The sequence below is a fragment of the Camelina sativa genome, chromosome 12 (assembly GCF_030686135.1).
Source record: "Camelina sativa cultivar CO46 ecotype springtype chromosome 12, ASM3068613v1".
Taxonomy (NCBI): Eukaryota; Viridiplantae; Streptophyta; class Magnoliopsida; order Brassicales; family Brassicaceae; genus Camelina; species Camelina sativa.
The window spans coordinates 20,632,554-20,646,776 of NC_141891.1; positions in this window are offsets into that span (position 1 = coordinate 20,632,554).

Genomic DNA, 14,223 nt, shown 5'->3' on the forward strand with positions numbered 1-14,223 from the left:
ATTGGGTTGTCTAAACCATGTGTATAAGGGAAAACTCAACTTAGGTCGTGGGAGGAGTTGTGTTGGCCGTTCTGAAGAGAAAAAGGAGAAGAGAGAGTGTTCTTCAGGGAATTTGGAGATTCTAAACTGTTTTGGTGAGATATGTTCATGTGGGGGGGAGATCTTGTGCTAGGAACAAAGGAGAAGGCTTCTAAGGGTTGGATTCGTTGTTGTTGAGTTAGAATCTTCCTGCAAAAGAGGTCAGGGCATGACCATGACTTATCTAAGTCTGAGAATCCTTTGTTTGCTTGATTTGTTGTGTGTTTGTGGTGTTGTTCTTGCTTGTGGTGATCGTGTTATGGTGCTTATAGATTCATGTAGCTTTTGGGTGAGTTTGGAACAGATTGCAGAAGATTGGAAACAGTGATTCGATGATCGGCTTCGAGCAGAACGTGTCTGCGGGGTCGGTGTCGATCGACACCAAGTGGGTGTCGGTCGACACTATTCTGGGCCTAGTGTCGATCGACACCTCTTTGGTGTCGGTCGACACCAACTTGTCTGTTGCATTTTATTCTTGGTTTTTTTGTGTTTGGTTGTTATTTGTTAAACTTTGGTTTCTCAGTTGCTTGTGTATATAGCCTAGTAGATGGGATGATTGCCTCACTAAGTATTTGTGATAATACTTACGCATCTCAATTGTTCTTTGTGGTGTGCAGGTATTTGACGTGGAATCATGGCGATGAGGAGGAGGATGATCTAGGGTCTCGTTTGTGTGATGTTGGTTATATTTTTTTTGTTGGAACCTTTGATAGAGTTATGCTAGGTTGATGGCTAGAATGCTTAGGGATGTTATTGTATTGATGATGTATTGGTTTTATATGGTTGGTATGTTTCCGCTGTGTATATTGGTTATTGCTGGTTTAATGATGTATTGTGGTTTGGTTGGTTTAGTTAAGTAGTATGGGATACTTAACTATATATATTATTATTATTATTTAAAAAAACGGGTCGGGTTGATTCAAGAATGAGGTAAAACCCGAACATGTACCAAAAAGGAGTGATCGTGCGAGAAGAACAGTCCCAACCTTAACCCGACCAAAGAGGATCTAAGAGCAGGAAGAACAACCAGAAGACCTACCCGAGCATCCACACGACTCGAACCTCATGCAGAACCTCGTGCAGACCTTCGGGCAGAGCTGGGAAGCTAGGTCAAAGGGGTTTCCATATAGAAACCCCCTCCTTATTTTCTCGCCACCAAGCCGCAGACACTCACAAACTAGAGAGCGAGAGCTTCTTAGAGAGAGAGAGAGAGAGAGCGATTTACACATTTTCTTACTTTGTTAGGATCCAATTTTTTACTTCTTTAGCTACTCTTTTCAGTTTTGACTCTGTTATTCTATCCCTTTTATCTTATTTTCAATTCAATGTAACTTTCATTTGTTTGTGTTTTTATGCTATTCACCATGAGATCTGAGTAGTGAATCAAAGTTTCTAAGGATGGAATAAGCGAATATGTGTTCTTGATCGATTAGGATGTCTTAGCTTGATTGTTTATTCTATAAAAAATCCTTTCTAGATTGGTATACTTAATGTTATTTTCAGACTGAGAGGTTGAGATTAGATCTAGGGTGTTTTGCCATCGAGAGATGTTGTTGAAATGCTTGAACCAACCAATGCTAGAGACTTACTCACTTAGCCTAAGAAATTAGATGTGTAAGGAGTTTATTGACAATAATGAATCGGATTTTAGTGCCTGCTTAGTCATGTTTCTCCAACGAGAGTTGGGTAGGGGAGTGACTAAGGTTGATTGTTTCTATCACGAGAGTGTTTTTGCAAGGTTTAGAGATTCATTGTGTAAAGAATATTTGCTTGAGGCATGTGAGATATCCCAAATTGATCATGAGCACTTATGAGTCGATTACCCCATCCTTAGGAGCTTTCGTACTTGATTGTTTAGCCTTTTATTTATAACTCGATATGTTACTCGAACTGGTACTCGATCACCAGCCTCGTGTTCACCCTCGAGTAGTTCATCTTTGTGTTCTTGATTTCTTTTGTCATCCGTCTACCCATTTGATGTGGTACCCGAATGCTTGCATCGTTGCTTAGGTCGTGTGGTTCTTGTTTTATTTATCTTTTTTTGTTTCTTTTAGGTTGTTAGATAAAACCTCATTATTGTTTGGCTTGACTTGCATTGTTCTGATCATATCTTATCTGCTAACATAACAACCATTTGGATTGATAACCCTTTATACTACAACTGCATAGGGAATTGATACCCTGGGTGAAAATCTTGTTATCAGTGTGACATAACTTATGAGTTTTAAGAGAACAAGAGAGAGTTTTAGGTTTTGAGAGAGTTTTCTCAAGATTAATAAAAGAGAGTAATTCTTTTAGTTTTTGTCTTCTTAATTCTTTGAAGGTTTCTTAATATTCAGATTCTATATTTGGTATCAGAGCCAAACACAATATGGGAGACCTCACGATTACTATTCCAAAGCCTAAAGAAGGAGGAGGATCAACGCTCTCATGTTCCATGCTCAACTTGACCAACTACATAGTATGGGCCATGCGAATGAGGATCACCGTTAGAGTTAACAGAGTTTAGGAAGTTACTGAAACAAACCTGGTTGTTGATGAGAAGAACACCTTGGCCATGGCTCTGTTATTTCAATCATTACCAGAGAGTCTTATTCTGCAAGTTGGTGAACTTAACATGGCGAAAAAGGTTTGGGAAGCGATCCAAGCACGACATGTGGGAGTAGAACAACTCCGAGACGCTAGGCTACAAATCCTCATGTCTGAATTCAACAGACTTAAGAAGAAAGGCTCTGAAAAAATTGATGATTTTGTGGGAAAGCTCTCTGAAATATCTTCCAAATCTACAGCACTTGGAGTCAACATAGAAGAATCAAAAGTGGTCAAGAAATTTCTCAAAAGCCTTCCACGGAAAAAGTTTATACACATCGTAGCATCCCTTGAACAGGTATTAGATCTCAATACTACTACCTTTGAAGATAATTTTGGACGCATGAAGGCCTACGAAGAGTGTATTATTGAGGAAGAAGATATATCAGAAGATTAAGGTAAGCTTATGTATGCAACTAGGGAAGCTTAATCAACTCGCGAATACAACGACGATTTTCGCTACAGAGGTCGAGGAGGACGGTTTTACTACAGAGGCAGAGGTAGAGGTATGACTAATGGAGTAAGAGACATATCAAAGATAACATGTTTCTGATGTGAAAAGATCGGACACTACACTTCAAGCTGTCCTGATCGCTTGCTAAAGTTACAAGAAATCCAAGAACTTTACAACAATGAAACGTAAGATGCAGATCAACTTATGATACATGAGGTAGTTTACTTGAACAAGAAACACTGCATCCCAAGTCAGTTGGACAAAAACATAGGAGAAGAGAATGTTGTACAACGGTGCTAGCAACCATCTGACTGGTGATCGTCAATACTTTGATAGCATTGATGACTGTTATCGGAAAAGTCAGATTTGGAGATGATTATTGGGTAGATATCAAAGGGAAAGGACCGATCTCCTTTATTGATATCAATGGTGAGCCACAGAGGATTTTGAATGTCTATTTTATCCCAGACCTAAAGAGCAATATTATCAGTCTTCGTCAAGCTACAGAATCAGGGTGTGACATTAGGATGCTGAGAGAATGTCTGACCATGCATGACCGAAACGGAACAGATAGGTGAAAAGAATCACTTATATAAGGTGTGTATGGGAATTAAAAATACTACTTGTTTGTTTTCATCTACTTTAAGTGAGTCTAGCAGATCCCATGCTAGGTTGCCTTGAGAATTTGAAGTTGATGATATAGAAGAATCTCACTCTTGGAATAGCATGATTTGTTCTTGATTAAGTTTGCTCATCATGTTTACTTGGGAAACAAACACGAAGATCTTTCCCTAGTGCTACTACATATAGAGCAGCCAAAGCTCTAGAACTAATCCACAGAGATCTTTGTGGCCCTATTCCACCAAGCACCATTGCAGGGAATAAATAGATCTATGTTCTTATAGTTGACCATAATCGCTACATGTGGACAATTTTACTCAAAGAAAAGAGCGAAGCTTTTGGAAAGTTCAAGAAATTCAAACAACATGTGGAACAAGAATCAGGAGCAACCATAAGAACTTTCAGGACAGACACAAGAGGAGAATTTTTTTCTGTGACACCCCGGTTTCAGAGACTTGCAGAGAGGTTTAAAAGAATTTATTTGGCCACTTATGTCACCAAAGTGCACTTATCTTTTTGGTCAAGGGTCCTGAGAGAACTCAAAAGTTAAGGTGCTTGAGTTGAAGTAGTCTCAGGATGGGTGACCTTCCGGGAAGTGACTGTCGGAACTGTGCGACTAAGGACAACACACAGGGAAAGAACATGTGGTGATTTGTAGGTAAGGAAGGTGGGCCCGTGGACTGGGATTGGACATGGGGACTACTAATAGGTGGCGGTCGGGGCGTTACAATTTTTCAGGAATTTAACTCCTTATGTGAGGACTCTAGTATTAAGCGACACCTTACAGCACTGTACACTCTGCAACATAATGGTGTGGTCGAGAGGTGGAACAGGACACTTATGGAAATGACTAGGAACATCATGAAACTCATGCGAGTTCCAAATTACCTCCGGGGAGAAGCTATCAGACATTCTACAACCTTCTGAACAGAATAGCAACAAGAGCTCTTGAAGACAGAACCCCTTATGAAGCTTTGCGGAATAAAAACCCAACACCGATCACCTATGATGTTTTGGTTGCATTGGATATGCTAAGGTGGACAAGCCACATTTAAAGAAGCTAGATGATAGGTCTCGAGTCACGGTTCATCTCGGAACAGAACCAGGGTCTAAGGCATATAGACTACTTGATCCGCAAACACGGAAAATAATAGTAAGTCGGCATGCTGTATTTAATGAAACAAAGGGATGAAATTGGAGTTCTAACAATCAAGATCTGGAACAGAGTGGAAGTTTCTGTTTTATTTTTGGTGAGTTTGGAAACCGTGGCATACAAGACGATATTATGAGTGAAGTTGCAGAACAAGTTGCAGAGGAGCAGAGCCATGTAGATGTTTCTCTAGACAAAGCTAGTAATGAAGGAAACAATGATAACAACTCAGAATTTTTGCAGAATGATGTTATGAATGAGGAGGTACAAGATCTGTCTCACCCTCAACCTACTCTAAGATGAACTACAAGACATATTGTGAACCCAAAATATCTCCAAGGTGAGATGTTGCTTTTATGATTAAATAACAAACCAAGGAACTACTATGAAGCAAAAGGAATAAAAGAATAGATGTTTGCCTATGAGGATGAAATACAGTCGATTAAGAAAAACCAAGTATGGGATCTTGTTGGTTTGCCTGATGGAGTTAAACCAATTGGCTTAAAGTGGGTTTTTTAACTCAAGAGAAACTCTGATGGGAGTATCAACAAGTACAAGGCCCGCTTAGTTGCAAAAGGATACGTACAACAATATGGGGTTGATTTCGAAGAAGTTTTTGCTCTAGTGGCTAGGATATAGATGATAAGACTTCTTGTCAACCTTGCGGCATCCAATGTTTGAGAGATACATCATTTGGATGTCAAGACAGCGTTTTTACATAGGGAGCTTAATTGAGGTTAAAGGAAGTGAGGACAAGGTCTACAAGCTCAACAAAGCTTTGTACGGATTAGGACAATCCCCGAGTGCATGGAACAATAAACTCAATCAGATTCTTATTGAGTTACAGTTCAAAAATATTTGAAAGAACCATAAGTGTATCGAAAGGAGGTTAAGGAAATCTTCTTGTGGTTGTAGTCTATGTTGATGATTTGTTTGTTTCAGGACCAAACATTCACATTATCAATGAATTCAAGAAAGAAATGACTTTAAAATTTGATATGAGTGATCTTGGAAGACTAACATACTATCTAGGAATTGAAGTATGTTAGATTGTTGGAGGAATAAGGCTAAGTCAGAAATATATGCTAAGAAGATGCTAGAAAAAGCTGGAATGAAAGATTGCAATTTTGTTCTTACACCAATGGAGTCCTGACTGAAGCTGACTAAATAGGAGGAAGAAGAAGAGATTAATGCTTCGAGTTATCGAAAAAACATTGGCTGTTTTTGTTATTTACTTTATACTCGGCCTGACATGACATATTGCATTGGAGTTCTAAGTAGATACATGCAAAATCCTAATGTATCTCATGGTGCTGCAATGAAACAATGCTTGCGTTACTTGCAGGGTACTACAGCGTTTGGTTTGGTGTTTAAACGCTTTGTTTCAAAGGTGCCTAGGTTGATAGGATATAGTGATAGCAGTCATAATGTTGATCCAGTTGATGGTAGGAGTATTACTGGTCACATGTTCTATCTCGGAGGGAGTCTGATCTCTTGGTGTTCACAAAAACAAGATACAATGGCTATGTCATCTTGTGAGGCCGAGTTCATGGCTGGAATAGAGTCGGCTCGACAAGCGTTGTGGCTTCATGACTTAAGGTTACTGGTACACCATGTGAGAAAGACACGATTTGTATCGACAACCAATCAGCAATTTCTCTTACTAGGAATCCAGTTTTTCATGGAAGGAGCAAACATTTTAATGCAAGATACCACTTAATGAGAGAGTGCGTGGAAAATGGGCTAGTGGAAGTAGTACATGTTCCAGTAAATGAGCAGAAGACTAACATTCTAACTAAAGCCCTTGGGAGAAGAGAGTTCAAGGAAATGAGAGATCTAATTGGAGATTAAGACTTGGAGGAGATTTATTTCAAGCTTAAGGGGGAGATTGTTGACTTAAGCTTGAAAGAAACTTAAGTCATTAGTATTCCAAATCCTACCAAGTTGTGGTTTCTAAAGGATTAGGATAATAACAAGTTATATTTAGGAGTTTTCTAAAGATAATGCCTAATAAGAATAGGATTTGTTTTGTGGGTTCTCTATATAAGGAGATGTCAATGTGTGATATAACTTATGAGTTTTAAGAGAACAAGAGAGAACTTTAGGTTTTTAGAGAGTTTCCTAAAGATTAATAAAAGAGAGTAATTCTTTTAGTTCTTGTCTTCTTAATTCTTTGAAGGTTTTTTATATTCAGATTCTATACGCTTATGGTCCAACAATGTTGGTGGCCCAAACCAATAAAAAAATGTGGCCTTTTGCCTGTCCTACGGGTTGGGCCTAACGTTGTAGCAGAGAATAAGGGATTTGTAAAAGTTGTTGCAAAAAATTTGTTGGATACGTAATCTGCTTCTCGAGATGCATTGCCCGATGCTGACTGCAACCTTGGTATATTGTGGCAACATAAGTTCAGTCTACCTCTCGAAGAACCCGGTCCAACACCAACGTACAAAACATATAGAATTTGATCTTCACTTTGTTCGTGAAAAAGTAGCACTAAGCCAAGTCAAGGTTCTTCATGTACCATCTTCACTTTAGTTTGCAGACATATTCACTAAAGGCTTGCCTTCTACTTTGTTCAAGGAGTTTAGGTCCAGTTTAACCGTACGAAGTTATGACGATTTCACTGCAGGAGTGATAAGATCATAACCAGAGTATACCGAGATTGACTTGGTCAAGATTGAATGAGATATGGCATCGTGTGTTCTCCTATATTATTGGAATTGTCTCCCACTTATTCATGATCCTATATTTGTTTAGTTGGCGGTTAATTTCTTAACATCTTTTTTTGTATTTAAGAAACGATTTGTCTTATGGAATGTGAGAAGAGAAAATTGATCATTTGGAAATTTCTATATTTATATAAGTATTATTGTGTTCAATTCAGTTTTTGAATTTTCTGGTAGCACATGTGCTGAAAGGTAGGTATTTTTAAAATAGACACCTTTATTGGCAAAAAACCTATTCTCCATTCTCCATGATTTGGCTGGAAAACATTTTTCGAGTAAAATGGTCGGTAGGATCATGCTTTACATATCGGTTTGGCGAGACTCATGGATACTATATACTAATCCTCTTCCCGCTTGGAGAAGGGGAGGATTACTGCATCCAAATTTGATGGTATATTGTATTTAGTCAAATCGGGTTTCGGCTTGCACTAGGCCTGGGCATTCGATTAACTATTTGGTTCCGGTTTGGTTGTGTTCGGTTTCGTTTAGTTTGAATATCGTAATATAATAACCATTCGTATATTAAAGAAATTTTGGTTTGGTTCGTTTCGGATATCATTTGGATCGGTTTGGTTCGAATATTAAATCTGAAAACCGAAAATAATCAAAATAAGCATAGTTTTGGATCTGTTTGGTTTTTAATTCAAAATAAACCGAACTAACCAAATGAAACCAAAAAAATATAAAAATAACCAAAATAAAACCAAAGTAAAAACCAAGTGAGCTATGCAAATCGGCAAATATGGTTCTAACGAGTAACAGAATAGTTCTAACGAGTAATGACCAAGATCCAAGAAATTGAAACCAAGATTCAAATGACCACCACAAAGATTCAAGAATCAAACACAAAAAGTTAAAAACACACACATGTGAAGCGAGTTAAGAAAAAAAGAAAAAAAAGTCGTATTCGGATCAAAGCTTTGCCATTCCCACTAAGCCGAGATTGCCGAGTCATGTTGTGTCCTCCCAAGCAACCAACAACTTCAATATGTGATAGATCCAAAATCTATATAATTCAAATAACTAAGGTTAACAATTACAATTTCACATTTTAAAAGAGCAAATGAAACATAATTTTAAAGAGATCAATTTGTACCTTTTTCAGGAGTATCATGTAGTTCAACTTCTGCAAGCAATTGTTGAATAGTGACTACTCCTTTTTCAGCAAAGTGAAGATCATCCTTCAACCATTGTTTGGTGCAAATCAAAACCTCTATCATATAATGAGTAAAACAACTCCTATATGGGTCTAGTATTCGGCCACTTGTGCTAAAAGCACTTTCAGATTCAACAGAAAAGACCTACATAGCGGAGACATCCTTAGCTATCTCTAATAAGACTAGGAATTTTCCACTATTAACCTTCCACCATGACAAAACATTATATTCTGTCCCCATCATAACATTTGGGTCTGTAACATCTTCCTTCAAATATAATTGTAACTCATTGCTTGCACCCTTGATTCCCTTCTCTTTAACCAATTCCTTGTACATCATTCTCACCCTTTTATACTTAAGGCCATGATTATCAGCTGCAACTTCCATTTTATTTGAAAAAATCATCATAACCTTCTTGACCACTATGACAAGATGACATATTATGATGGGATAGAGACTGAGGTAATTTCCCTTCTTAAGCATCACATACTACTTAATTAGACTAACTCAAACCACAACTCATCATTAAACCAGCAATAACCATTGTGAACAGTGGAAACATACCAATAACACAAAACCAATATATCATCAATACAATAACATTCCTAACTATTCTATCCAGCAACATAACATAACTCTAACCAAGGTTCCAACATAAACAATATATATCCAACAATACACAAACAAGACCCTAGATCATCCTCCTCCATCGCCATGATTCTACGTCACATACCTGCACACCACAAACAACAATTGAGATGCGTAAATATTATCACAAATACTTAGTGAGATAATCCTCCCATCTACTAGGCTATACACACAAGCAACTGAGATTCAAATGTTAAGCAACACAAACAACACAACAAACCAGGAAACAAGCGACAAACAAACTGAAACAGCCTGACCCATTTTTTTATAATAATAAATACAATATATAATTAAGCATCTCATACTAATTAATTAAACCAACCCAAATCACAACTCAACATTAAACCAGCAATAACCATTATGCACAGTGGAAACATACCAATAATACAAAACCAATACATCGATAATACAATAACATTTCTAATCATTCTATCCAGCAACCTAACATAACTCTAACCAAGGTTCCAACATAAACAATATATCCAACAACACAAAAACGAGACCCTAGATCATCCTCCTCCTCATCGCCATGATTCCACGTCACATACCTGCACACCACAAACAACAATTGAGATGCGTAAGTATTATCACAAATACTTAGTGAGGCAATCATCCCATCTACTAGGCTATATATACAAGCAACTGAGAAACCAAAGTTTAACAAATAACAACCAAACACAAAAAACCAAGAATAAAATGTATTATGCAAGCAAAGAGAGATCAAAATGTATTATGTTGTCGAGGATAAAAAAGGAATTATGTTAGTCACTTATGTCCAGATCAGCTTTTGTGAGAAAACGCCAGTCTTCAAATCAAGAATCATAATCAAGACTAGTGAAACTGTTCCACATCTCATTCCTCTGGTTTCCTACCTTACTCTTCGTAAATATTATTTCCTTTATTGGACCAACATGAAAAAAAAAAAAAAAAGAGTTTTGTGAACTGATCAAAGCAATTCCTTTTTAATATTAGGGGTGGGATTACACATATCTCTCTGTTAAACACCTAGACCATAATAGTTTTTAATATTAGGAGTGGGATTACACCCCCATAAAGATATGTTTAAGATCCATTTCTAAGCCCGACGAGTAGGCGGCGCATTTAGAAATGGTGAAAGTATTTTGGTTATTTAACGATCCAACATTTCCCTATAAATACGGGGTACGACACCTAAAAAGGGGAGAAAATATTTTGCCAAAAGTAATAAAAAAAAAAGAGTCAGAGCGCTGTCAGAAAGGAAAAGGACACATCGCAAGTCGTCCACCTTGGTCGCCACTTTTCAGCTTGTATTAACTTACATTCGTCTTGGCCTCATTGAGACATTGTAGCTCATCGACGAGCCTTTACTCAAAATTTTGTATTTCACAAAGTCCTGCCTCGTTTAAAAAAGAGAACTTTGACTGTTTGCTTTGAGAATTTAATTTACTAATTGGACAACATTTGTACATTAGCAATTTTGTGCGCCAGGTACGGGCACCAGCACGAACACGCCCATACGCCCGACAAAGATAAAGCTGGAGTACAATGAAGGGACGATCAACCCGCTTGACTTCCTCATGACCTTTGGCGTCAGATGGTGTAACCGAGAATGGTGCCGGCGCTTGCCAAGTTTCTGTCGAGCATTTGACTGGAGGAGCATTATATTGGTTTTCCCGTCTTGAACCAAAACTCAATCTATCGTTTCCATGAGCTATCATCGGCTTTCATCAAGCATTACTTCATCCTAATGGGGAACAAGAGGTTGCACGCCGAGCTGTGGTCGCTCACTCAAGGAGCCAAGAGTACGAGTTTTCATAGGGAGATATAAGGAGATCATCGTCAGTGTCTCTCTGCCTCACAAAGCAGCAATCGTAGCTCTATGGAACGCCCTCTGGTACGAGTCAAGATTCAAGAAAGAGTTCTCCTTCTCGAACCTGGATACGCTTGTAGACACATTACATCACGCATCCCGGGACATTAAGCTAGAAGAGGAAAAGGCGACGTTGGCCAAGAAGTACGCTTCGGCTAAAGGGCCAACTTCCAAGGAGGCACAAGCTTCGAGCCAAGAAAACACCTCAAAAGCTTCAAGCAGACACAACAAACCTTTGCTATTTTTGCGGGAAGCCAGCAGTCACAGCCATGGAACATGTACGTCAGGAATGCCGAGACATAAGAACCAATGGAGGTCTACTGCGAATTCCACAAGAGTCGAATCCACTTGACAGAGGACTGTCGATAACTCCATACGTTGTTAATGGCTAAGTACAAGAATGGTAGGATCGCCATCGAGTCAAACAGAGTGCAGCCCAACGACCAACGACAACATAACCCATGCCAAGAACAGATGGACCAATCAAAATAATCAAACAGATCAGTGACAACGCCTACCAACTTGACTTGCAAGGTAAGTAGAAAGTGAGTTCAAGATTTAATGTTTCTGACTTGGTTCTTTTTAGTGTAGATAAGCCGGATTTAAGGTCAAATTCTTTTCAAGAGAGAGGGGATGATATGATCATGAACAGCACTAAGGATATGGAGCAGCTCGGAAAAAATGACTCGATGAGGAGCTAGTAGGGGAGGATGTTCTTGTCACACCAACTGGTCCAATGACTCGATCAAGAGCTAAGATGTTCAACCAAGCTGTTGGAGGATTTTTAACCAGATTTGGAGCCAACACAATCAAGACAGAGAGTGTGGAGGAAAAGTTTGTCAAACCACCATGTTTTTGATTCAATCTAAGTGATTTCAACAAATGGGAAAGGTGTCATAGTTGTGTTTTTTTCCCCTTGTCAAGTTTTATCCTAATGGGTTTTCTTGAAACGGTTTTTAATGAGGCAGCTGTTTCACTTTCTCCAATGCCCATTTCTTAAATAAAAATCCCAAGTCCCTTTAAACACTATAAGCAAGGACCAAGAGAAGAGGAAGGGTCAAGTTTATCTTGTAAATTTCAAATTTTAAGTTTAATGCTATGTATCTTTAAGACCAGCCTTGAAACTTGTTCCAAGTCTTGTTTTTTTCTCTTTATATTCTCTTGTAAAACCTTTAGAGACTTTATCTTTCTTTTAATCAAAAAAACTGTTCTTAAAGAAGATGATCTTGTTGGTGTGTATATCCAGCAAAACCCTTGGTGTGTGTATATCCAAAGGGATTAAGATTAATATCGTAAAGTTCTTCCCCAAGATTCTTGTAATATCCATCGAACATTCATACTCTATTCTGCACCACGGTTTCACAACCAAGTCTATCCTTGCTCAACTTTAGAGTGCCAATCTAGGCTGGATCTTATCACCAAGGACGCATCCACCATAAGCTTGAGTATATGATTCTAGGCAGTTATATATCGCGTTGAGAGAAGCTTAGAGACAAGCCCCAACCATACTTCCTTTCAATAGAAACATGTAAAAAACAAATGTTTCGAGACTCAGAGACTGTCAATAAAAAATACGTATTGAGTTTGCTCCCACATTTCAGCTCAACATTCTGTCTCCCGTTGAAAATCAGTTTTAGGTTGCAAATCAAGCTAGAATGCATATTTAGGGATAGCATGGAGGAACCATACACCCTTATGCCAATCTCTTTTTGGCTTGACTGTCCGGATAGCTTCCCCCAGTTTCTTTGGTGCTAAATTTCTCCTTATAGCAATCAGTTTTCCCTTCCAAAGAACAATATCAGCATTGTCTCCAAAACCTTGTGAACAATTTCAGCATTGTCTTCCTTTGAATCGGGCGACATATGCAACAGTGTATTCAAACAGTGTTGTTGGCTTTGGTGAATGTCTTGCTTGCTTCTTGCTAATGGGTTTCAACAAGAATTAACTAGCTAATGCTGATTGAACCTTTAGTTCAAAGTTCTTCGCCAACTTGTTACGAAGCTCCAATATTAGGCGGATAACTATTGGTTGACGTTCAGCATAATCTGAGCCATTACAAAGTCTCAATATGGCACATGAAGCGCATTTATTTTGGCATGACTTGAATAAGCAAAGTCAAAGTCTATCACTGAAACGTCACGAAGTAATTGTTTTGCGATATATTTTTCATATGGATCTCATATAAATCCTCCATCTGCAAAAACAACTAGACCAAACTCGGGGTTTCTAAAATATAATAAACCCACATCAATCGTAACTTTTTAGATAACATAAAGTATTTTTTTAACTCATCCCAATGCTACTTGTAGCTAGGGAATGAGCTAGTTATATGCTGCAAATAAATTAGTAACAAATGCTATGCACGATTCATAAGATACATAAATGCTCGTCAGCATTTATGCATGATCTTATATGACTATATATATATATATATATATATTTGACTTCCTTTAGAAGTGATTAGTATAACATCATTTCCCACAGATGTTAAGTTTGGAATATTTGGAGACACTTTTGTCTTTCCAATATCTTTTATTCCAAATAACTCTTTTAGAGTTCTGATGATGTTCAATCATCATGTTTATTTGTTCTCGAGAACATAATTATGATATCATATATATTTCAGGATAAGCTCTACAAACATCCCATGAGACATATTTCAAATCATCATATAACATCAATTTTGATTGATATAGGATACTGATAACACTCTAATTTACATGTTTTTAGCATCTTTTTTTGTCCATATTTTGCATTGTTCATACCTCTAACTTAGCATTTTTAGACCATTTACTGTAGGAATCAAGTTTTAAAGCATTTAGGGTGTTGCATTTCTGCATTTGCATATATTGGATGAAAACAGGTGCTAAAGAGCCAAAAATAGGGAAAAACAAGGACAACTCGAGCATGTACCCGAAGGAGCCATCGAGCTACAAGAACAAGTCCGAACC